General features: G+C 45.0%; 1 protein-coding gene across 11 annotated transcripts in view; it reads right to left on the bottom strand.

The window, feature by feature from the left end:
• Nucleotides 1-7,783, bottom strand: part of PPM1B (protein phosphatase, Mg2+/Mn2+ dependent 1B) — a 58,759-nt gene extending 50,976 nt beyond the window's left edge. For 2 of the 11 annotated variants that reach the window (XM_080587247.1, XM_080587250.1), the window contains exon 1: nt 7,538-7,717. The gene's annotated coding sequence lies outside the window, so the exon portion shown is untranslated. Of the gene's footprint in view, nt 1-6,833; nt 7,081-7,305; nt 7,489-7,537 lie in introns of those variants that run through there. The other 9 variants (XM_080587246.1, XM_080587252.1, XM_080587248.1 and 6 more) reach the window with 8 other exon arrangements.
• Between the last annotated feature and the right edge of the window lie 15,612 nt (nt 7,784-23,395).

Genomic DNA, 23,395 nt, shown 5'->3' with positions numbered 1-23,395 from the left:
TGGTGTAATTAGCATGTCAGAGACTCTCAGGGATTTCATCTGTCTTACAGAAGAGAGATTTTTAGCTGCCATTAAGAGGAGTTGCCATTGGAAGTATCATTTGCTACCTCTAGACAGGTTGCCTTGAACACTGGGGGCAAAAAACAAAAATATTTTATCTCTTCTAGAAGAAATTCCAATCAGTGTCAAACATAAAAAGGCAACAAAACAAGAGCTACCATTAATGGAAAGATCAATAAAATACACCCATAGAAAGCCAAGTGTTGGCTTTCCTCCCTCACCCCCCAGCAGTCTGCTGAAACTGGCCACAATTCCTAAGTTAACACCAGGGTAAATACTTCAAGAAATAATCATGTTGTACAAGCTTTGCAGAAATAAATAGTTGGATCGAGGAAAGACAGCCCATCCAAACTGGTGCCTCTTGAGGCCAAGTGCTGCAGAGTTCAGCTTTAATACCGGTAACATCCTTCCATGCACAGGTATCGTACAAGTGCTCCGAACACATAGAAATACTTTCAGGGCTTGCTTGCAATATTATACTTTAAAAAAAAAATAAATCCAACCACAAGACAGCAAGCCACAGGAAGCCAGGCTTCATAAACCTGTTGCTCACACGGCTACTAGTTTCATTCTTGATTAACTGAAGTAAAACCACGAAAGAGCCGCTTTTCAGAATTTACTGCAGCTGTAATAGCAGTCATTTTAACACAAAACTGCAGAACCAGGGACAATCACTTGGGAACCACAATTCAGGTACCATTGAAGAAAAACAAAAACCTTATGTGGAGAGCAGGGGGCAATTTCCACAGGCCACACAGCAGCACTTTGGAGGCAGGAGAATGCAGGATCCAGCCCCGTGTGTACCTCGACACCCTCCGCAACGCTCCAAGCTGCCTCAAGCAGTATATCCACACCAGCGTTTTAGTTTGGATCAGTAGCAGACTTTCAAGGAAATCTGAGTCACCCCACTTACTGTGCTTTGGTTTGCATCTCAGAGCGATTTCTAAACACAAGACTGGCCACCTCTCGGATTAACCTAAACCAAAACTCCTGGAGAACACCTAGTACCCAGCAGGGTTTGGGGTATACTCAGTTCAGAGAACCCGAGAACAGCTCGTCTGGAATAAAACCCCAACAACTACACATACAACTGTGGACACTGGGTCTATGTAACTTGGTTCCACCCTACAGGTCACCTTCAGCTACAGCTCGCTGCTTGATCATCTAAGAGACCTTCAAGCAGCAATAACTCAGCCCATAGGCTTCAGCTGCCAACACCCCCCTCCTCAGCCCTAAAAAGGGCTGCACTGGGGATTTGAGCATTTCTTTTCCTAGAGTAACCAGAGCAGGAGCGTTGCAGCACTCATCTGCTTTTGCTTCCACCCCTTTGTAGTCAGGAGTAGCAAAAGCTGGTGGGACACATCTAGGAAAGTCTTCTGATTAAAAACAAAAGGCATTTCGTGCATCACTCACATCTCCTGTAATACCTTTTATATAACAGCAAAAACACAATTCAATAGCCCACATCAATGGCTCCGCTACAGCTTGTGGTAGGAAACGAAGCACGTGCTCAGTAACACTCAGTACTTCTCGCCCGTCATCTCAGCCAGCAAAGCTGCCCAGATAGGAGTGAGTTCTCCTGGTGTGGGAATAAGCTAATGAACACTTTCTGAGTGTATTACAGGATTACCATAGTGTACATGAGTTTCAGTTTCCTTGTCTCAGTTCTTTAGCAACAGTTCTATCATTTTAGATTTCTCTTTCCAGTCACCCACTTCTCTTTTGCAACCCAAGCTCTTACATGCGAGGTGCTGAGTCTCAAACACAATACCTGGCTGACAGAACCAGAGGAGAGCTGGCGAGAACAGGCCACGGCAATAGGGCATGAATTGCACACAATGGTCATAAAATTACAATAAAACGTTACCTCCTCTACTCAAATCCTCATCAGCTTAATCCATTAGCTCCTTGATAAAAACAATCAGTTCACACGCTAACAATGCAGAGCTCTGTTTGCTCTGCGCTCGGTAAAGGTCAGCTTCCTGCACCGGGGTGCACACAAAGCCGCTGAGTTACCGAAGGTGCTGTTTTGTGTTAGCACACACCAATGCCCCAAGAGCTACCAGGACAGACTGCTGCTTTCTTCTGTGACTTAGTCGGAAGTCTGTGGTCATTGACTTGTCACGCGTGTCATCATGTCGCACACTACAGAGCCATCTTGAGCTCCCCAGTAGCCTGGTGTGAAACACCCTTAAGCGAACTGGCTGTTGTCATGAGCTGAATTCCTGTTACTAGTGCTCGCGAGAAGAGATTTAAGCACCTAGTCGTATTATTTAGATGTAAGAAATCTCAACGAAAACATCATTTCCCACCAGAAAAGCTGAGAACCTACACCACAAGCCAGTAATGTAGTATAACCATAAAATGAGGAACTGAAGTAATGTTAATGAGAAACTAACGGTGCACGGGGAAAAAGGGTAGTGGGTGACACTTGTCCTAGCAGAACAATACCTGGGCCTGAATTACTTCCTCAGATTGTACAAGTGGCTGCAGCAGCCGAGACTGGGGGGGTTCCCTTCTATCAATTCCTACGCTAAAAGCACCTGCGTGCCTTCTCTCCCAGCGTAAGCGTTCCCAAGAGCCAGAAGACTGACTGCCCCTGTGCTGACTTGCAGCCCTTCTGTTTCACAATGCCAGCAGTGCCTCAAGAAGCTGAGGTGGGCTGAACAGCCAGAGGTCGTACCCAGCATGGTCATCCCATGCAAAACTTTTCAGACCAGTTTTCTTTGTGAGTGCCACTCATTATCAATTCCTCAGAACTTGTTTGGCTTCAGCACAGGATACTGCCGCAGGTACACACTACCTCACTGCCTCACCAATCCCACAAGCACACTACAGGACCCACGAGCTCCCAAACACTCCTCAGCTACAACATTTACATGCCAGAGTTGAAATTCCCCACACTAGAAGCGATCAGTCTTAGAGTCTTGCCAGGTTTCAACCAGTTTGAAGTCTCCCATGCTAGATATCAGCCCAAGACTGAAATGCATCGGCCAAATAGCTGAGGAGTTCACAAGGCTGTCTGTTAAACGGTTTGGATTATGTTTTTGGAAACTCAGCATCCTTGTTCTTGCATCAAGGGCGTGTTTTTCATTGTCCATGCAGATAATCTCTCTTTTCCAAACTCTTACCGTCTGACATTGATACGTTTTTTAATTTAGAATCTGCAATGACATTATGTCAGATATTGCACCTGAGCTCCCTGAAGATTACATGCATACTAGATGTGCTGAAGACCAGGGCTAAACCAGAGCCCTCCTGAAGTTTCATACAACATTTCTCTTGCCTTCACACCACCAGCAGTTAGGCAGTGAGGGAGAAGCACCAACAGTTCACACCCTGTACATCTGTAAGCCAAATCTTGCAGATGACCAAGCATAAATCAGTGAAGCACAGAATGACAAAAGTGACAGGCATGGAAGGAGCCAGGGCTGCAAGAATTTTGACTTCAACAGTTTTCCAAAGAAATCACCATTGCTTCCTTCTGATTTGGTGAAAAGACCGACATTCAGACCAAGGCTCTGGGGCTGCTAAAAGGCCCAAGATCTGGAGGATGCACCTTCACAGAGAGGTGAAGAGAGGCAGGAATGAACCCAGAGATATGAGAAAAACTTGTTGGACAAGGTAGCAGGAACAAAAAATATAAAGAAAAAAGTAAAACAGAGCATACTTGGTACTAACACTACAAGGTGACAGGCAGAAAGGATCGGTATTAAAGAAAAAATCACACACAGGCCTGCAGGACCTATTAGGTACCTGCTCGCCATGGCTCACACATGGAGCCTAGAACTTAGATTCTTTTAGCGAGGCTTTCCCTTGCATCTGGGGAGACCGTGCCTGCAAAAACCAGCAGCTCATCATCTTCCAGAGCTGCCCGAATACACGAGCTCTCTTTTACTAAGCTACAGCAATAGGCCTATGTGCCACGTCTATGCAGCCCGACTGTAACGATGAGCCAGGAGATGCTGCCACACAACAGATTCCAGTCTTCAGATTTTTGGGGGAGAGGAAAAAAAGGAAACATCCTGCTTCAATGACTGATATTCATGATTATAATATAGATGCTCCAGACTGATTTTTTTTATTATTTTACATCCAATATTGAGTGGATTATTACAAAAGAGAAAGACAGTATAAAAAGACAACACATGTAAGAAATATTGACCACTCTCAGTCGCCCCCTCTGAGAAGAGCAGTTCTTTCATTCAGGATCTTAGGAGACTGTATTCAGCACTCAAACTTCACAAGCTTTAACTTCAACTGTGACGGGTTCATATTTATGCAAGGCAGGGTCTCAAGCTGAGTAAGAGAAGTCAGGAGCCCACATTAGCAACCACCTCTGGAAAAATGGATGTGAACAAACGAGCACCCACCCGATGGTAATTCCACACCGGAGCTGAGGAGGCAATTACATTACCCAGGGTAACTACTGGGGGCGAGGCTACTCTCTGCTTTCTGCAGCTCTCAGCCTTTCTAACTGACCACCTCACAGCTACTGCAATAAAAGATTGGTTCTACACACTGCCCCCAACTTCTTTTATCACCAAAAAAAAGTCAGATACCTACTTCTTTCCTTGTCACTTTCCGTTTTGCCCTTCACAGCCCCTACAGGTGTCTCTGACCTACTAATGCCTGAAATTCCTCCAAGACTCCCAACCACATCCTTCAAATATGCAAGGCCTCCTCCTGTCAGCCTCACAAAAAAGCCACGTGCTATATATACAGCCCGCTCCACACAACATTAGTTCAGTATCCCCACATATTGATGTTCTGTGCCTTAATTAAACCACATATCCCATAAGACAACATCCTCTAAACACCTGTGCCAAACGGGAGATGAGGGGCTGTGGAAACAAGCACATGCTAACACAAACCTGCAGAACACACGATACACAAATGCAATTTCTCCTCATTTCCACCTGAGCCAAACAGCCTTACATTCCAACGCAGAGCATTTTTTCACAGATCTCTGGCCCTCAAGTGTTTTATGCACCAAACGTCCTTCAAGCACAACCATATGCCCAGGACAGAAGACTTCACACCTTCTAGATGCACATACTCACATTAGTATAAAGGTATATCTAATACACAGGCATAGACACATCCCAGCCCCTGAGCCCACGTGCACGGGGCTTGTCTTTATCAGAGTGCTTTTAGTTAGCTCCTGATCAGTCAAGACCATTACAAGCACTAGTTTCAGCAAAAGTTCACGTTTAATGGTCAATTTACTCACTGGAACAAATAGAACAAAATATAGAGGAGGAAGAAAAAAAGAGCCTTTAACAGGAACCCCATGACTGTTTTGGTAGACTCTCTTAATCTGACAGTATTCCTAACAGTGGCAAGTTGCCTCATCTTCAATCACTTTTTTTCCCAGTTTCCACAGGCTGCCGCAACTGGGAACTTCTCCCCACACCAAAGGGAGCACAGGATGCCCACCGCCTCCCACCTGCTCAGCCCCAGCTCACTGCCACTCCCCCCCCACCATTTCAGCTTTCCACATCTGCGGCCAAAAGGCCTGCCTCCTCTCTCTGTAGTTCCCACTAACTCAGCACTATGAAAATTCCAGTTTCCCTTTTGCGCAAATACCATTGCCCTGGTACACACGTGGACGCACAGCCTACGGGAAGCTTCGCCCTGTACAAGCACAATCCCCACAAACTCATCCTACCCCCGCATCTTTCCAAACCCACAGAGACCTTTCAATGCCCCCGCTGCTCATTTCTACTTCTAAGTATACAGCAAGTTCCCTCACAGCCTCAATCTACAGTAAACCGTGGCAATTTACCCACAAGAATAAAGCATTGATGCCCTTACAGACAGAAGCTTACACTGCCTGACATCACCAGTACGGATGGATGCCTACAGATACCTCCCAGCACATGCACGGCCTTTTCTCCAAACAGCACCATTGCGTCCACAAGATATGGCAACTGCCGTAAGTTTTCCAATTTGTATTCCATGGCTCAACCAACAAACATCCAGGCTTCCCATGTCGTCACGGGTAGGCCAGCAGCCCATGGCTCCTGCCATGCTCCCGGGGCACAGACCGCATCGCTTGCTGCCCTGGCCTGTCCCAACACACACGAAGCAGGGCTCGCTCCGTTGGTGACAGCCAGCCATCTCTCTCAGCCCTCGACAGGAGCGCCCGACAAACCAACTTGCATGCAGCTAAGCACATGCATGCCTCTCTGTCCACATACCATCTCCTATTACACACGAAGGTCTCGCACATTACGTCTAACCGCAGCGGCCACCAAACAAAACAAGTTCAGAACCTTGTAGGAACCTGTTGCCACCGTGCCTGGAAGCCGGACACGGGCTTGCCGCCCAAAGCCTCCTCCTCCTCCACACCGTCCAGAAGCCACACAGCTTATCCCTTCAGTTCTCACAACAGGTCCAGGATTAGCTGCCTACCGCTCCCAGGTGTACAAGCCTTCGCGTACCACTACCCCCAAACACGTGTGCCTTCCCATGCCGCCTGCACCCCTAAGGCACGAGCACACCCCGGGCACCATGCCCCTCAGCCCCCCCCACCAGGCGGCCGCCCCCAGCCCATCAGACGGCTCCCCCCTTCCCCCGGCCCCGAGCTGCCCCCACCCCCGGCGCCGAGCCCCCCGCCCGGCCCCAAGGGCCCTGCCCCCAGCTTCCCCCCGACCCCCCCGCACCGCGCAGGAGGGCCCGGCTGGCAGGGCAGCTCCCCCGGCGGCCGGGCCCTGCTCCCCCGGCGGCGCCCCGCCGCTCCCCGCCGGCCCGGGCCCCTCTCCCCGTACCTGTCGGCGGAGCGGCGCCGGCGGCCCGGCAGGGCAGGGCAGGGCAGGGCACGGCAGGGCAGGGCAGGGCAGGGCCCGTCCCGCGCGGTGCGCTGCGGGGCCCCGAGGCAGGCGGCGAGGCGCAGCCCGTGAGGCGCAGGCCCTCAGGCGCGGCCCGCCCCGCGCCGGCCGCCGCCGGCCGCAGCCGCCGCCCGCTCGCGCAGCCAGAGCGCCGCCCGCAGCGCCGCCATGTTGGGAGCCCCCGTCCCGACGGCCGCCGCCGGCCCCGCCCTCCCCGCCGCGCTACGTCACGGCCCCCCCCCGAGCCGCCCCCCGGCGATCCCGCCCCCCTCCCCGCGCCCGTCCCGAGCCTGCTATTGGCTGCCGCCGACGTCGCTCGCCCCGTTCCCGCCCCCCCCCCGCCGTCATTGGGCGCCCGGTCAGCTCGCGCTGGAAAGCCTCGGCGCCATTGGGCGAGCCGCGAGCCGCTCACCCGCCGGCCCCGCTGGGGAGCGTCCCCCGATTGGGCATTTCGCACCCGTCTCGCCAGCTATTGGCCGCCGCTCTCATCCATCACGGCGCCGGCGCGCGCGGCGCCTGCCTTTCTCCGCACTTTCTTCGCCCGGCCTCGCCGCCTGGGCAGGCCGGACGGAAGCGGCTGTCAGGCGGCGCCCCCGCCCCGCCCCGCCCCTCCCCGCCGCCGCAGCCTCCCCGCCCCGCCTTACCCGCGGCCCATTGGCTCCCGGCGCTGCCACTCCCCCGCCACCTCCCTCGCCCCGGCCGCCGCTGCGCGGGGTGGGCGGGAACCGGGCGGTGGGTGCCTCCTCCCGATTGGCTGCTTCCCCTGTCAATCCGGCCGGGCCGGCGGGCCCCCGGCGGAGCCGCGGCGCGCGCGCCGCTCCGCGCCGCGATTGGCCGCGCCGCGCCTGCGGGGAGGGGAAAGGTGCGCGGCGCCCCCCCGGCACGGAGGGGAGGGGAGGGGGGAAATGCCCGTATGTCCGCGCGATGACATCACCGGCAGCCAATCAGGGGGCGCGGGGCCGGCCGGCCGGGGGGCGGAGGCTCGCGCCCGCCCGTTGGGGCCGTTGCGTTGCGTGCCCGGTGCTTCACGGCCATCAGCCCCCAGTGCCTCACAGCCCCCGGTACCTCAAAGCCCCTCAGTACCTCACAGCACCCACAGTTACCTCACAGCCCCTATTACCTCACAGCCCCACAGTGCCTCACAGCCCCTATTACCTCACAGCCCCACAGTGCCTCACAGCCCCTATTACCTCACAGCCCCCGGTACCTCACAGCCCCTCAGTACCTCACAGCCCCTCAGTACCTCACAGCCCCCCGCTGTTCCCAGCGGGCAGAAGCCAGCCTGGGTCACCCCCGGGACACCCAGCTCCCTCCCTGCCACCCCATGTTGGGTTTATGCTGGCCACAGAATGGGCTCAGAGCGGCTGTGTGCCCCTCGGCTCCCCCAGCCCAGCGCTGCCCGTACCAGTACCGGTGGCACACGGGCTGATCCTTTGTGCCCCTTCACCATGTGCTGGGGTTGAACGGGCACCGCGGTCGTACATGGGGCCATAGGTCGAAACTCAGCTTACCTAGCGTTTTTATTGATCTGTCTCAACTTTTCTGGAGCTTTGGAAAAGCCCTGAAAAAGCCTGTAACTTGACAATAGGCCCCCTCTCTCTTCCACACAGGCGCACAATGGGATTATTTCCCAGAGTTACATCCACAGTCCAGAAAATACGCAGCTTTTAGCTTTAAGGTCATTGACACGCACACGAGATAACCCTTGCCTGGCACTCCAGAGGCAGTTTGAGCAAAGGTAACAGGAGCTGGAGCTGTGCTTTCTGCAGGTCCAGTGCACGTATGCTGCGAGGAGGAGGTTGGAAGGGGCACGCAGCGTGGTAGTGCTGCTTCCCGCAGCTCTCTGCCAGCCGACAGAGTTGATGGACACTGAAACCTCGATTGCCTCAGAACAGATGCTCACAAGCAAGTTCGGAAACAGAACACTGAGACCACGGATCGCCCTCTGCCATGGAAGACTTGCTAATAGACAAGCTAATTTGAGTGCCCAGACCCGGCTGCCAATCAACCTAGTTATCCTTGCCGTGTCCACATGATCTGGGAGACTCAATATACTTTTATACACCTCACTAGGAGTTTGTTTTTTTGTTTTTTTTTTTTTTGTTTTTTTTTGGTGTGTGTGTGCCTTTCCTGAGGCTTACTTCTAGTGGTTATTTAAATACAATTTATGTATTATTAAAGTGATGACACATCTGGCTAAAAATTGCTGTATTTTCTGGTCGGTGAACATAAAATTCATTCAACATAGATAATTCTTGGGCTGCATTTGGAATAGCAGTTTTTACTTTAAGTGATTCACTGGGAATTTTGGAAAGCCTGTCACTCTTGAAACACAGATTTCAGCAGGTACAGAACTGAGCTGTAATTTTATCAGGTCTCTGTTTACAGCCTCCACTTTGCTACTCGGCCACCTGCCAGCGAGATACCACAGGCAGCATTAGATAATCCTGCCCGTATGACCAAGGTATACTCAGCTGATACTGACTCCTCCATCTCATTTACTGTAGCAGCCATTCTTCCCACAGTGGCTACTAAAAGCAAAATGTTCACAAATATCGAAGAAATAGTCTTTCAGTTGTCATTCAAACCATCTGACCCTGTCTTTCTCCTTGCTCCCAGATTCAGCACATTCTTATCCCCTTCATTTCAACTCCTGCTCCAACTGCATATACAGTTTTATAACAAATTCTGAAAAATATAAAATACTTCCTCGATACATCACCTCAGTACCAGTACAACCTTTACTGAATTGACTTCCCAAAATGATAAATACTACCCTATGTTATTTTTAATGCAATAAATTCTATACCCTACTGTTTCTCAAACACAACCTGCTTAAGTGTTAGAGAGAAACTGAAAATCTACACTACGCACATGAGTCCTTAACCCAGCAGAAAAAGCACATTCCTAATCACTAGAAAATGTGCATATCTGGCTGGTTTACGTGGGCTAAACCGAAATGCTGCCGTTGCTCAAGAGGTGTGTGTGGCAAGAGGCAAGGATCACAGTGGCAGGCAGCAGGGGCGGTGGGGTGAAGTAATAAGTAGGTGAAATAATGGCTGTATGTGGCAATGCGGAGTTAATGGCTAATCGAGGGATTTTGTGGCTTTTCATGGCTGGCCCCAGTTTAGCTTCATGAAAGATTTCTAAAGCAGAATATTTGTCTGTGAGAACGTGTGTGCATTGGATCAACATTAAAGCAAGCGTGCCTGGAAGTGTATGTACTTTCATATATATGCAGTGTCTATCTGATTCTCAGAGCTGATGCAAATAACTCTAGAAATGTTAACTAATACGTGGGAAATAGATTGTGCAGGATAAAGGTAATTCACAAGACAACTTCTATTTGATACTGTACTGAAGAGCAATGAAAGTGAGTTCTTACCATACAGAGTTTTTAAAATTCCCAATTCTCTGTATTCTACTTTTATTGGTGAGCAGATTTGACCCTTTAGGAGTAGCTGTTGGTGAATCTGAAGAATTAAATTTGTTTCATGTTCAAATGAATGAGCTGTAAAACGGCTCTTGAAAAAGCATCAGTAACTTTGGGAAGCTACTTGAGCTGAAAACATTTTTACGTTATCTCAACTTTCACCTGTGTTTATGAGCTTAAAAAAATCAGCTTTTCATTTGTAGCATGCATCAGTCCAGTGTACTAACTGGCCTTCACACTGCTTTGACCTCAAGGGGCAACCACTCTAGTTTCACAAGAAAGCATTCCTACGTACTGCGAATATTCATGGTGTATGAATATTTTTTATCTGTGAAGCAAACAAGTGCTTTCATTTTCAGCTGAGTAACTTCCCATGGAAATTAATTCAGTAAACAACAGTCGGTAAGTTCTTCATCACTTCCCTGGGTACCCCTTCTAGATTACACCATCTGTGAGGAAAGGAAGGAAATCACCACAGCTAATAAGGCTGTCTTCATATGAAGAAATGAGTACAGAAAGTTTGGAAAGATTCATGTACCATTTCGCCTTCGTTTTGCTCAACAAGGGAAAGATTAAATGCTAATACAGAGGTGGAGAATAGGAAGAATGTGGGATGGGTAGCAAAGAAAAAGGCACAGAAACTGAAAAACAAACAAGCAAAAAACCCATCCACCAGGTAATATTAATATTACAAGCTAATAGTTTGGGCAATAAATGCTACTCGTAGCTTGGGCCAAACATTCTTGTATGTGGTACTCAATTAATTCCTCTTTCAAAATGTCTCCAGAAGTAAAGTGTTTTGATGATTCAGGAATATGCCATCAGAGGCCTGACTGTAGATAATAACCCTGGAGTAGCTGATCATAAATTGCGTGACAAAAGGTAGAGGTGAAAAAGAGGAATATTCTCAGTTTCAGAAAAGCAGACTTGATAAATGAATGGACCTGGCAGTAAAACCAGCTCATGTAAAATGGAATAAAAAATTTGGATGCGGAAGAAGCCTTAACTATCTTAAAATCAAAGTTGCTAATTCCATTGTGATTCTGTATCATGCACAAGGCAAAAAGGGCTACGGGAAGGGGCTTCAAGGCCTAACTAGGAGAGAAGTGGCTGCAAGGGAGAGGTATGAATTATAAGCAGAGAGCATAAAAACAAAACAGAAAAAGAAAAAATGTCTGGTTCACGAAAGATCTTCGACATCAATAGATATGAAAATGAAGGGAGAATTTACCTGGAAAATCAGGTCAATTTAGACGTTGCACATGATATCTGGAAAAACAGCCAGATGTTATCCAGCTTCTTTGTAGGAAAGAAGTAATGCTGCTTCCCAGTGGGAAAAGAGTGGGAAATAGAGATACTCTACATCTAATTCTAAAACTAAACACATATTTTATCTCAATTTTCAGTAGAGATGGTGATGCCGAACATGAGGCTAGAGGACAGGATGGCTGATAGCTAGGAGGGAAAGGAAATCGCTAGTATCACACGTAAGGTGAAAGTAAAGCACAGACTACAGCCTCTAGGCAGAAAGAATGGATAGATAATGCCCATTCCAGAAGTCAGGAAACAGCGTCAAAGGAAATCACTTGTCTCGTAGTAAGCTTTTTAAAATAGGTGTAGGAGGAGAGGATGAAGAGTAATGCTTGTTTACAACAGGTGGACCTGACCAGATTAACCTAATATCTTTCTTTGATATTATCATTCACCTTCTAGATAAAGGGGGAGATGGTGGAGCAGAGTAGTGTCAGAGACTAGTGTAGGCAATGGACCAGCCATAGAGGATAAAGCAAAATAAACTAATCAGAGGTGAAGTATTTGAGTAAAGAAGGGGTTGGTTTGTTTTGTAAAAGATCAGTTTGGGGCTTAAACCTAGATATTTTCATTAATGACACAAGAGGGTGGTAGGAAATAAAGCTGACCCAGTGCTAGGAGGTACCAACAGTAAGGAGAACCTGGAAACCATACACAGTTAAACTGATGGAGAAATTGAAATGCTACTAACTTCAGGGGTACAGAAGCAAGATCGCTGGGGACCAATATCAGAAATTTCCTCTAGCAACTGGGTGCTCATCACTTCAAGATGATGAAGAAGGACGGAATATTGTCGTTTATTAGAGCGTGATAGGGGATGCCATTCAGCTTCAGCATTAGAATGCCGAATGCAATCTTACACGTGGCTGGGCGACGGGTTAGGTGCCTTCACGCAGGCACGTAATTGGCGGTGTGGAAGTGCTTATTTGGAGCTCCACGCAGGCAGCCATGAGCTGGCTCCGAGATGTAACACACTGAAGGGGCTGATGTGCCATGATTACTTCTGTTGCCTTCATTTCAGCTTTGTTCATGTTGTTAAATTGGGTAGGGACAGACAGCCACAAGCTGTCAAGCCAGTTTGTAATTAAGCCATGACTTAGCATGGCTTAATAAGTTACTGCTCCACAGGCGAGCTGTAATAACTGCCTGCGTGCGTGCTCTCAGCTTGTCCAGCTGCTGAAATAAAATGTATTAGTTTAAGCTGCTGTCCTTGTCCTCCGCTAGTGTCCCAGCTGATAAGCAGTAGTTTGGGTTGGTAACCAATCACTCACGAGCGTATGTTTGTGCTTTTCCTCTGTGCTGCAGGGAAGCTCAGAGGTCAATGAATGTAGGTAGCACGGGAGGTAGGTGAGTAGTGTTAGTATTGTAAACTTTTTGCTCTGAGACGTCTCCTTTTTCTGCCTAAAATCTCGCTAAACTCTACTATGACGTTAGAACACCATTTTTTCCTTAGCCTGCTCTCACCCATCACCCCCAATGTGCCTTCATCATTATTACTGCCCTGTCTGGCTCTTCACTGACTATCTGGACTTTGGATTACTTTTTCTAACCTTTGACTGAAGCATTTGAAGAGAGCTTAAAATGCTTTAAGAGAGTTCAAAAGCTTAAGCATAATCAACTGTAAAGTACTTATGTTCTTATCTTTTAAGCTTATGTTATTGAAGAAGTCAATCAAGTTTGGCAAGCAAGCTTGTTTTCAGGCTCCATAAAATACACCACTTCTGGTAACAGTATCCTCTCAATTTTTAAACGCTGTATGGAGACGGCATTTTACAGCAGACACCATTCTAATGAAAATTCAAAACATAAAACATGATATTCAAAAAGAAATTACACCATCTGAAGGGATTATCTTTGAAATACGCAGCTTTTAACTTAGATATATTTTCGTCCATGCAATTCCATTGCTACCTTTTCCTGCCCACTTACATCTGTGTCCTAAAAATGTCTCTGACAGAAAACAAATGACAACGGGTTAACCGCTTCCTACTTAATCTCTGTAACGTCTTTCTACTTTATAGGGAATCACCATTACTCTGAATTTACTGTTTCACCTTTCTTTACTGTGACTATGAGAAGAAATTGCCTGGGAGGGCGGCTCCATAAAACTGGTGACGTTTTAGGAATACTTTCCCACAGTCGTGCTGCCCATGGTTTCTCCTTCCCTCCACTTTGGAGGGAGAAGAGGAGCGTGGAGCCCCAGCGAGAGGTGGGGGCTGCAAGACACCCCTCTCACCTCCTCTGAGAAGGAGAAGCTGCCTAGGATGGGCAACGCATCTGGCAGGAACAAGCTGATTTATGAGCACGGTTTGTATTATTTCAGGACATTTCTGGTGAGGGCATCCAGCCTGGCTGTTAAACAAGGATGGACGAGACTCATCATTGTTCCGGGTGAAAAAAACAACAGCAACCAGACTGTGTGGTATGGAGGGCTGCCCCATCCAGCACTTGAAACACACTGATGAGCAAAGCGGGTCTTGAGAGGGTTTTTTCTTTTTGTGAAAAGTCTTTCTGACAGAAACTTCACGTGTGTCCAGTAGGTCACTGAACCTTTTCCTAAAGCACTGAATTGCAGCAGGGACTGAGTAATTTATAGATGTGTGCAACTGATGAATACACGCTCTGGGTAGTTAATTTCAGGAGTAGAAAAGAAAGGCGGCAAGAAATAAAACAAGCTAATACAAGTAAGCCCACAGCAAAGGAAAGGCCTCTGTTTCTCTGACATCTTCTCACACCTGAGCAGTGCTCGCTGGTATCCAGCCCCAGAAGCGGCCCAGCAGGCCAGGGCCGCAGACGTGACTGGCTGTGGGCTTGCTAATGGAGGCTCTGGGTGGCCGCTCTGTCAGTCACCAGCAGCAGGCCCCCCTGGTAAGAACAACAGGCTGCTCTCCGGATTGCTGGGGGCAGGACCGCTAACTCCAAACAGAGCCCTCCCCGCAGCTGTTACAAAAATAGTTAATTCTTCCTTTCCTGCATTTTCACGCGAGGGTTTGCTAGGTGCTGTCGCTGACCAGCAGAGTGGCCCAGCTCAGCTGCTTTGGGGCCATTTCAATCCTGAGCTCGGGGCAGGGAGCTTTGCCTTCTGCATGCTGAATCCAAGTAGGGCCCCTGCATCGTCTTGCAGTACCCACAGGTCAAAAATGGGTTTTTAATATTAAGACATATAATCACGTAATGAATCTGCACAGAGAAAAGCAAAGCAGAATGTAGGCCAGACTCCATGTTGTTATTTATTCAGTAAGTTCTTCCAATTAACAGTGTTTTTTTGTTGTTGTTTGTCAGATATACCAGCAGAAAGAACAACTGCTTTAAATGTAAATATGCTGTATATAGCCCTGAAAGTATTGTTAACTCTTCCTTCGTCTATTAAACCTGTCCTAAAAATGTGTATATTTCTTTTTAGTATATCCACTTGAACATTTATGATAAGGATATTAATTTATATAAGGTATTCTTCTGGCTTCTAGAAATTACATTAGCATCTGGACACAAAAAAAAAAAGAAAATTAACACTCAGATACATTCTCACCATGGTGACCTACGAGAGAACTGTCACAACAGAAGCTGCTGTTGCCACTACAGTTTCCAGAACTCCTGCTGTTTGTGTTGTTGCTGAAGAGAAAATCCACTGCCCTGTGCTGCACTTAAAGCTCAGTAAGATCAGATTGCAGCTTAAAGATAATGTTCACTCTTTACTGTATGTCACCATCAAAGAGAAAAATAAGATGGTCAAAATATGCCAACCATAGTAATAGCGTCAACGTTAAGTATGCTGTGTACTTCCTCCGAGGCATTGAGTGCTCTGACTCCCTTCTGTTTCGGCAAAGGGAAACTAGCATCATGATGAGAGCCTTTGGGTTCAGCTCTGCTCAAGCCAGAGTACCACTAATGTTGGTAAAAATACACTCCATGCAAGAAGTAGAGGATGGATTCCCCTCTAAGCAAAAAAAAAAAAAATCTAGAAGCGTTCTTGAAACACAGAAATAAATTAGTGTTTCCAGTTATCAAAGAGAAAATACAAAATAAGAATAGGCATGTCTCTGCACAATTAATGTTATGAACTCTGCTCCCATGCTCCACCAAAGGACTGCCAATTAAGACAAGCATATTGCAAAGGTGCCTTTCTGCCAATAGAACAACCAAGGCAGTGAAATGTGTAAAGCGCACCTGTTAAACAGGCTACCTGTTTCCCCAGCTAAATAAGTGTATTTTAAATGGCTAGAAAAAAAATGCCTAATTTCAAAGATAATCCAAAACTAGTTAGAAAACGACATTGCATTTAAAATGTGTACATTCAACTCCAGAGAAATGAGCGCAGTTTCATGAATTTTACACTCTGTAGTACAAATATGAAACAGAAATATCTCGCTGGTGATGGGACTTGACATGTTAAAAGCAGCATTTCTGGAAGTGAAAGAGCCCCCAAAAGATCTCTCGTTGGCCTTGTCAGTACCAAGAAACTCCAGAATAAATAACACAGAGAAACTGCTGGAATAGCTATAATTAACTGTGGCTAAGGGAATTAGAGTTAGAAGTTACTATGATAGCATAAGACCTCTGAAATGATAAAGTGAAAAAATGAGAGAAATGAAAATGATTTGAAAATGCTGCAAACCCTAAACTGATCATCAGTATTAATGATGTCTCAGGTGTGAACTCTAAGAAGACTCATCCATTTTTCACGAGCTGTGAGGTTAGAATCTGATGCAGAGTTGATATTTTTGTTATAAGAAATGTATAAGGTCTTAAAAAGACAAAAAAAAGAAATTTCATAATAGAAGTTATGGTGTCTGGGAAGCGGAGACCCAAATCAAATTGTAATTCAACAGACTTTCTAAGCAGGAAGGTAAATCTAAATTTGGAAATCAGTGTGTCAAAGGATCATTGCGTATCAGAGATGATTCATTTTTAGTCAAGCTCAAACAGATTTCATTTGCATTCATATAAATAGCTCAGGTTGATCAAAACTCCCATACAATGTATTAGATTTTTCTCTAAGCTGAAGGAAGCAAGGGAAGTGAAATGGTCTGAAGAAATGTTCTGAAGTTTATCCTCCCTTGCAGTGAGGGAAGTCCCTGGTACTTTGTGTGGAGGCAGGCAAAAACCCAAAAGAGGAATGCAGTTGTACCATCCCCTTGGCTCCCAGAGACAAGCTATGCCTCAGAGAAATCCTATGTGACTACACGTAGTCACAATCCTATTGTGACTAACAAACTACATTTTGGAATTGGACTTGCTTGTTTCTACACATTTTCTTTGTGCATTTGTTAAGTTTATTTCCATTTTGTAATCAGAAACTTAACCCTTGTTGTGCTAGTAGAATCTCTTTTTTTTTTTACTTGTTTAATTTTGCCTAGTAAAAATGATTTCAAGTAACAATGGCAAACACCAGGCACGACTTCTGAGGAAGCATCAGTTCCAAATGAATGAGATGGTACACATACCTTTAGGATACCCACAGCCTGGGAGAAATTTCAGAAACTAAAGCTTTTCTTAATAAGTAGCAAGAGTCAGTGTTGCAGTGTGGGAAGAAATCTGTTCAGGTGGGTATTTGTTGAACACGTCAGATTGTATAATTGCAGGTACCCAGCTCAGGTTAAATTTTTTTGGAGGGTACACAATGCTCTGGCACTCCCAAGGATGCAGTAGCGCAGGGACGGAGGCATGAGGCAGAAGAACGTGTGCGACTCCAAGACAGTCAAGCAAGGGCACCCCAGGGAGCTACAGTGTTCGACTGCCAGGATGAGCCAGGTGAATATCTGGCATTTTTAAAAAAAAGATTGAAGACATGTAAATATTACCTTCCATTGCAAAATGGTGTACCAACAACAAAATGGTGAGAGATGGAAAAGAAAGAATGGCAACAGGCACTTGAGAGCACTACTGCGCAAAGCTCTTCAACGGTATCATGCTCAGCTTTGTAATAATGTATTTGAAAAAAAAATAATAAGAGAGGCTCCACAACTGAAGTGTAGCAAGTGCAAAGATGCGTACTCATTGGACACTTCCAAACACAGTGCTGGCACCATCATAACACAATACGATTCTTAAAATTGGATGCCAGGCAGTATATAAGCTATAGAAATACAGAAAACCTCCGTGACAGTTTATTCAGATAGAGAGAGACCTTTGGATACAGGCTTTTCAGTTGTCTATATTTATCCAGGAAAGGCTAGTGTTAGCTGAAACACCATAAACCACTTAATTGCAATGCTAGATGGGGCTTGGGAATTTTCCCTCCTTGAAAAACCATGTTATTTTGTTCAATTACTACCACATCGGTATTACATTATCACTGTGTTTTTGCAAATCAAGAGTAAAAGAACGGAAGATGAGGTATTTACAGAGACATCGAAAAGAGCAGGGGCATTCAGTCTGCAGCGACTATGACTTCCAGGTTTATTTATACTGTCTGTAGCCCACAGGAATAGGCTGTAGGCAAAATGACTCGCTCTGGTAGTGGCAGTGGCCTACTTACCACCATTCTGTCCAGAGGCCTTTTCCCAATCCGGCAATAAAACAGGGGAAAGACCAGGGCCGCTGGAGAAAGAGGGCTTTTAGAAATGAGCTACTGTCACAACCATTAAGCCAGTAATCACTCTTTTCTCCTCATAGGTCTGTGGCACCGCTTGGAAGGAAGGGGATTAACAGCATCTGAATTACTCAGCAATAGTAATCTACTCTCAGTTCCTACATTTCAGCAGCACTCATCTCTTCAGGGTGGGAAACTTGCTGTAAGCAACCTGTTGTATTTATTCAGTAATTAAGGCACCTCTAGAAAAGTCTCGTGTCCTGCAGCAAAGGATGGACCACAGTATATGGCCCACTCTTGCTCTGAGCGAGAGGTGTGGAGGCTCAGAATTGGGCATCCCTACTAGGGAGCTTCTCACAGAAGTTCAGCAGGGTTGAGTCCTTTGTGCATGCCTGTCTGGTAGAAATCATGGTTTCAAATAAAACATTGGCTGTGACTGGCAGTGCAAGAGCAGGAGGAGGAACATTAACAGGCAAAACATGCAGGGACTGATGGAGGAGCACATATTGCAACTTCTGTTCAAACCTTGTAATACAACTGTGTGGTTCTCCTTATGTTGTGCCTTACTATATACAGAATCTTAATGGCTGCTTGGGGTTGAAGCAATGAAAAGAAGAAGTTACACTCTATTTTCGAGCACATTTAACTCAAACCACAAAACCAACAACTTCTGAATTCTAGTGACAGAATTACAAGAAAGTCCTGTGCAAACAATGATGTAGGCAGGAAGGTGTGACTAAAGACTTCAAGTCTGGGATTTTTGTTTTCCAAAAGAAAAACAAAGGACTCTATACCCAAAGTACAAGAAAGTCAGTGGAGCAGAAACCACAAGGGACAAAGTGTCCACTCATCCAGCACTTTCAGATTCAGAGGACAGGGCAATTTAGTGAATCCCAGAGATCAGAAGACAGAATCATAGCCGAACTCATGCAGATTAGGAATCATGCCTGACTGACTGCAGGAGCACAAATAATAAAACGCACAGCCCCATCACACTGTCAAAGCTGACATACTTTTGAGAAATGACAAATTCCCAGAGAAAGAGCATGAGGCTTGGGGGCATGAACTGCTCATATCAGAATACTGCAAAGGTGGAGTAAAGTCTGGAGACCTTGATCAATTTACTGAAGCATCGGATCGTGTTCTTTTGGGGGAACATTCACTCATCTCATTTTCTGTTGCTTGAACATTCATTAATCATTTGTCAGAAGAGTTTAAAAAGCAATTTGTGGGGCAGTAGTCCAAGCAATTTTTTTTTCCTCTTAGTCTTTGTGTGGAGGGGAAAGAATCCCAGGGTGAGGATAAGACTATTATAAATCCCGATTTAACAAATATATGACTCTGTATGAAAGAGTCCAAGAAAGTAGAGAAGTATTTATTCGGTTCCAAGAGCTAATCTCACTGGCATTTGTCTTTTCAATCCCTGCAGTTTCTACTGTAACAACAAGAAATACTTCTCAGGCTGCTACATCACATCAGATTTTAACAAGAACTCAGAGAGAGACAAACAATTGGACTAATCATGTTGCCAGTAAAGTCTGCCATACTATTTCTACTTATTTCAGAAAAAGTAAAATCACTCTGAAGATATTTGTAGTAGCATTTAAAGAATTGCTTTTCCACCTGGTTTTTTACCATTTAATTCTGTTGATTTTGGTGGAGTAATGATTTTTCAGCCTTAAAGATGAAAACAATCAGGTCAGTTCACCTTTTTATTAATTATTCATTGCCTAAGAGCCTAGAGATTTGTCACAGTTGAGGCACTACTGCTAAAACCACAGCAAAAAGGCAGTGGTTACGTATTAGGCCATTAGGTCCATAGCATCAGTAAATGATCACCATTTCTATATACCTGTACCATTTTCAGACAGACCTCCGTATTCAGAGAGTACAGTTGCACTTACCCAGATTATTTTAAAAATTGATTTCAATGGATTCTGCAAAACATAATCTGAACACACATTTAATAAGACATAAATACAAATTAAGGCAACCGTTGAAGAAGTGTATCTGTCTCTGTAGTTAAAGCCTACTAAATTAAATTTTAAAGAATTCACTCAGACTGGAAATCATATCACTGTGTGTGGGCACAGAAGAAAGCTCAGTAAATTCTGGCTTGGTGGGTGAGTCAGCATGAGTCATCAGCAGACATACCATCCTACGGTTATATGAATCTGCAAGGTACATTTAGAAACATTTCACAGTAACAAAATAATGCCATCCTCCTGCTTTTTGTCTAGATGACATTAATGACAGTCCCAAGTTTCCTAAAATATTGTAGGTGTCCTCAGCTCAACATGTGAGGTTAAAAAGAATCCCTCTTTATTTTGGTATTTTCATTAAGCAAAACTAACACAAATGTGAAAAGCCTCTAAGAAAGCCTCAGGTTGCAAGTCCATAGTAAATACAACATTTACATACTTGCATTACACTGACTGACAACTGAGCAACACCTGCTTTTCAGGTGGATTTCTGATTACTTGATAGAAACATGCAGAGTTTGTTTTTCTCTCTTCCAATTTTAATTGTTTCCATCACTCAAAATTTCAAGTGGATAATAAGATGCTATGACAAATGAAGTTATTTAGATGATATCACCAACTGTGTAATAAGCAAAATAGTGTCAATATTGTTCTTGAAAGACTTTTTAATTGGGATATCTTGTAGAAAGACTTCTGAATGTAATATAGATAAGGATTTTTAAGGCTGAAACTATTCCTGTTTTCTCCTCTTCTACTTTTCTTAATTTTCATGGAAAAGTCAAATGGTTTACTCTTTATATTTCATTTTCCTCTAAAACAGGTTTCATTCTGTTCTAGTATGCCATTCTGTATATTTCCCAGTGCTCCATAATTGTATGGCTCCACAGGAAATACATTTTTTCCCACTACTTATTATATTCATTTTAGGATTTCTAATACTTACTTTTTCTTTAGTTTTGCTTAAGATGAGGGAAATTTGACGAGTAAAATGGCTGCACTTACAGTCTAGCGAACAGAACAGGGCATTCACATAGAGCTATTTGGCCGGCTGACCACCTAGCACCCCGGTCTGGAAACAAAATCCGCTGCTAGAGTTAGTCATCCATTTGGATCCCACTTATCACAGTGATGCCATACAGATGCAGCCAGATTCACATCAGCTAATCTAGTTACAAAACAAAGGCCGTGGTCCTATCAGATACGTTAAAATCTGTGTAAACAGAAATGGCTTAGCCTCTTGTTTTTAAACTGCAGACTCTTTTTTCCTGCTCTTCCAATAGCTTAGCAAATGTATTCTGAATTTGTCCTCTGATTCATCACAAAGGGAGGATGTTTCCTGGATTTACTCCTAACTATTGTGTTTTGGTTTACTAATCAATTCTTTTCCTAGCTAACTTGTCTGTGTATCATCTACTTAGTATTTCAGACAATTAATGTTGTCATTCATTCAGTGCTGCTTTGTGCAGAAGTCTTAGTAAAAACTTGTGTTTTTTATTATTCTGTGAAGTAGATGTTCTGTTAACTCATACACTAAGTAAAGGAGGGTACATTTGTGCTGCTTGTGCTGCTACCTCTGGGTATTTCTTGTAAGGCATTAACCTTATTTAGAACTTGTCTACTAAATTATGGTCCTTGAGATGTCAGATGAGGAAATGCCAGTTTTGTGAATCCTGTTGAATTCATGAGTGAATTAGTGTCATTAGGAGAGGTGGCCACAGGCACACCTTGTACATGAGCCCCTTGAAGACCTCACAAGAAGCTCTGAGGGCAAAGGATTGTGTGAGTGTCAGAGGCACCTTCATATTGGACTTGGGCTTCAGCATTTAACCCAAGTGAAATAATTTACCCAAACTGAAATCTTGTAGGACATTTGCTGCTGTAAACTGTAGAGACTAGAAAATGTTTTCTGCAGATAAACTGATTATTGTAAATATATATGTACACAATATATACTCACATACGTGCATATAGTTATCTTTTTGGAATATATTCTCGTTAGACTGTCTTTCCACAAAATGTCAATATTCAATATACTTTGTACATTTTAATATGTATTTTATACAAAAAAATGTAAAGCAGTGCCTATTTTCATAAACTCATTTTCAAATGTTACTGGAAGCTGCTCTCAGTCTTCTGACGCATTACTCTTTCTTCAGCACTCCCTACAACCAAAGTGGGTTGATGAACAGTAGTTTAAGCTATAAAAACGAGGCAAATTCCCCATCTCCTTATGCTTTCCATCAGCTACTGAAGCTCACATTTACATAAGCTTTGAAGAGCAACTTTCCAAACTTGCTGAAAGTAGGGGAAATCCACACTGGTAACAATACAACAGGTATAAAACAAAGGATTTGTCAAAGATGGTTTAATATCTGGCTGCAGCAAATGACATAACAAACAATAGTTCTTGAGTTACCTTTGAGGGAAGACTCCTCTTCTATCAGAGCCTGGAGGAGCTATATGGAATTTCATTTTCTTTCACCACAGGTTCTCCCAGAAGAAACCTCAAAATTGATGCTCATGGATTCACTCCTGAAAACTTCAAGTCAGACCCGTGGAGCTGGAGATCTCGTGAGTAATCCAATGAGTAGGCTTACAAGTAGGAAAACCACAGGTGTTTTCCTTCCCTCCCTTAAATGCTTTCAAGTGCATTTAAGAGTGAATTCCTCTGCCACATGAAGAAGCCACAATCCCTGCTCAGCATCTCACCTGTTCTGGAAATGAAAGCTGGAGGCTTCCTGAGTGCTGTAGCAGTCTCATAAATGAGAGCTGAAGCCAACCTCTACTCACTCTCATTCAGGCCATCTGAATAGGAGAGCTAGACTTGTGTCCAAGTCTTTAGTATCTCTTTGAGTTGCTCCTTGGTTGACCTACGCAGACACTGAATAGGCACCTGAAAAAGAAATAGGTATGTCAGTGCCCTAAGAATTCAGGTGGGACTCTGGATGAGGCAACTCCAGCCTCCATGACTGGGTAGTGGGATGGCATTACGAGATTTCAGGAAGGTTTACTCCAAGGGCTTAGGGCCTTATTCTTAAAACTAGGCATAGCCCTTGTAGTATTTTACATAGTGTTGATTTTCTCATTCAAGTAGTTCCTGAATGTACTTATGATATCATTCTGTATAAATAACTGTGGATGAATTTAGCTCGTGTTCTGTGTCCCTGTTACAAAGCGACTAGTAAAGGCTTTTTCTATTCTAGCAACAGGAGGGTTTCCTAAGATGAAAATGCTGAGTAATCTT

This window comes from Anser brachyrhynchus (genome assembly GCF_964034855.1).
Source record: "Anser brachyrhynchus genome assembly, chromosome: 3".
In the NCBI taxonomy this organism is placed as follows: Eukaryota; Metazoa; Chordata; class Aves; order Anseriformes; family Anatidae; genus Anser; species Anser brachyrhynchus.
This window is presented reverse-complemented; position numbering and strand designations above follow the sequence as displayed.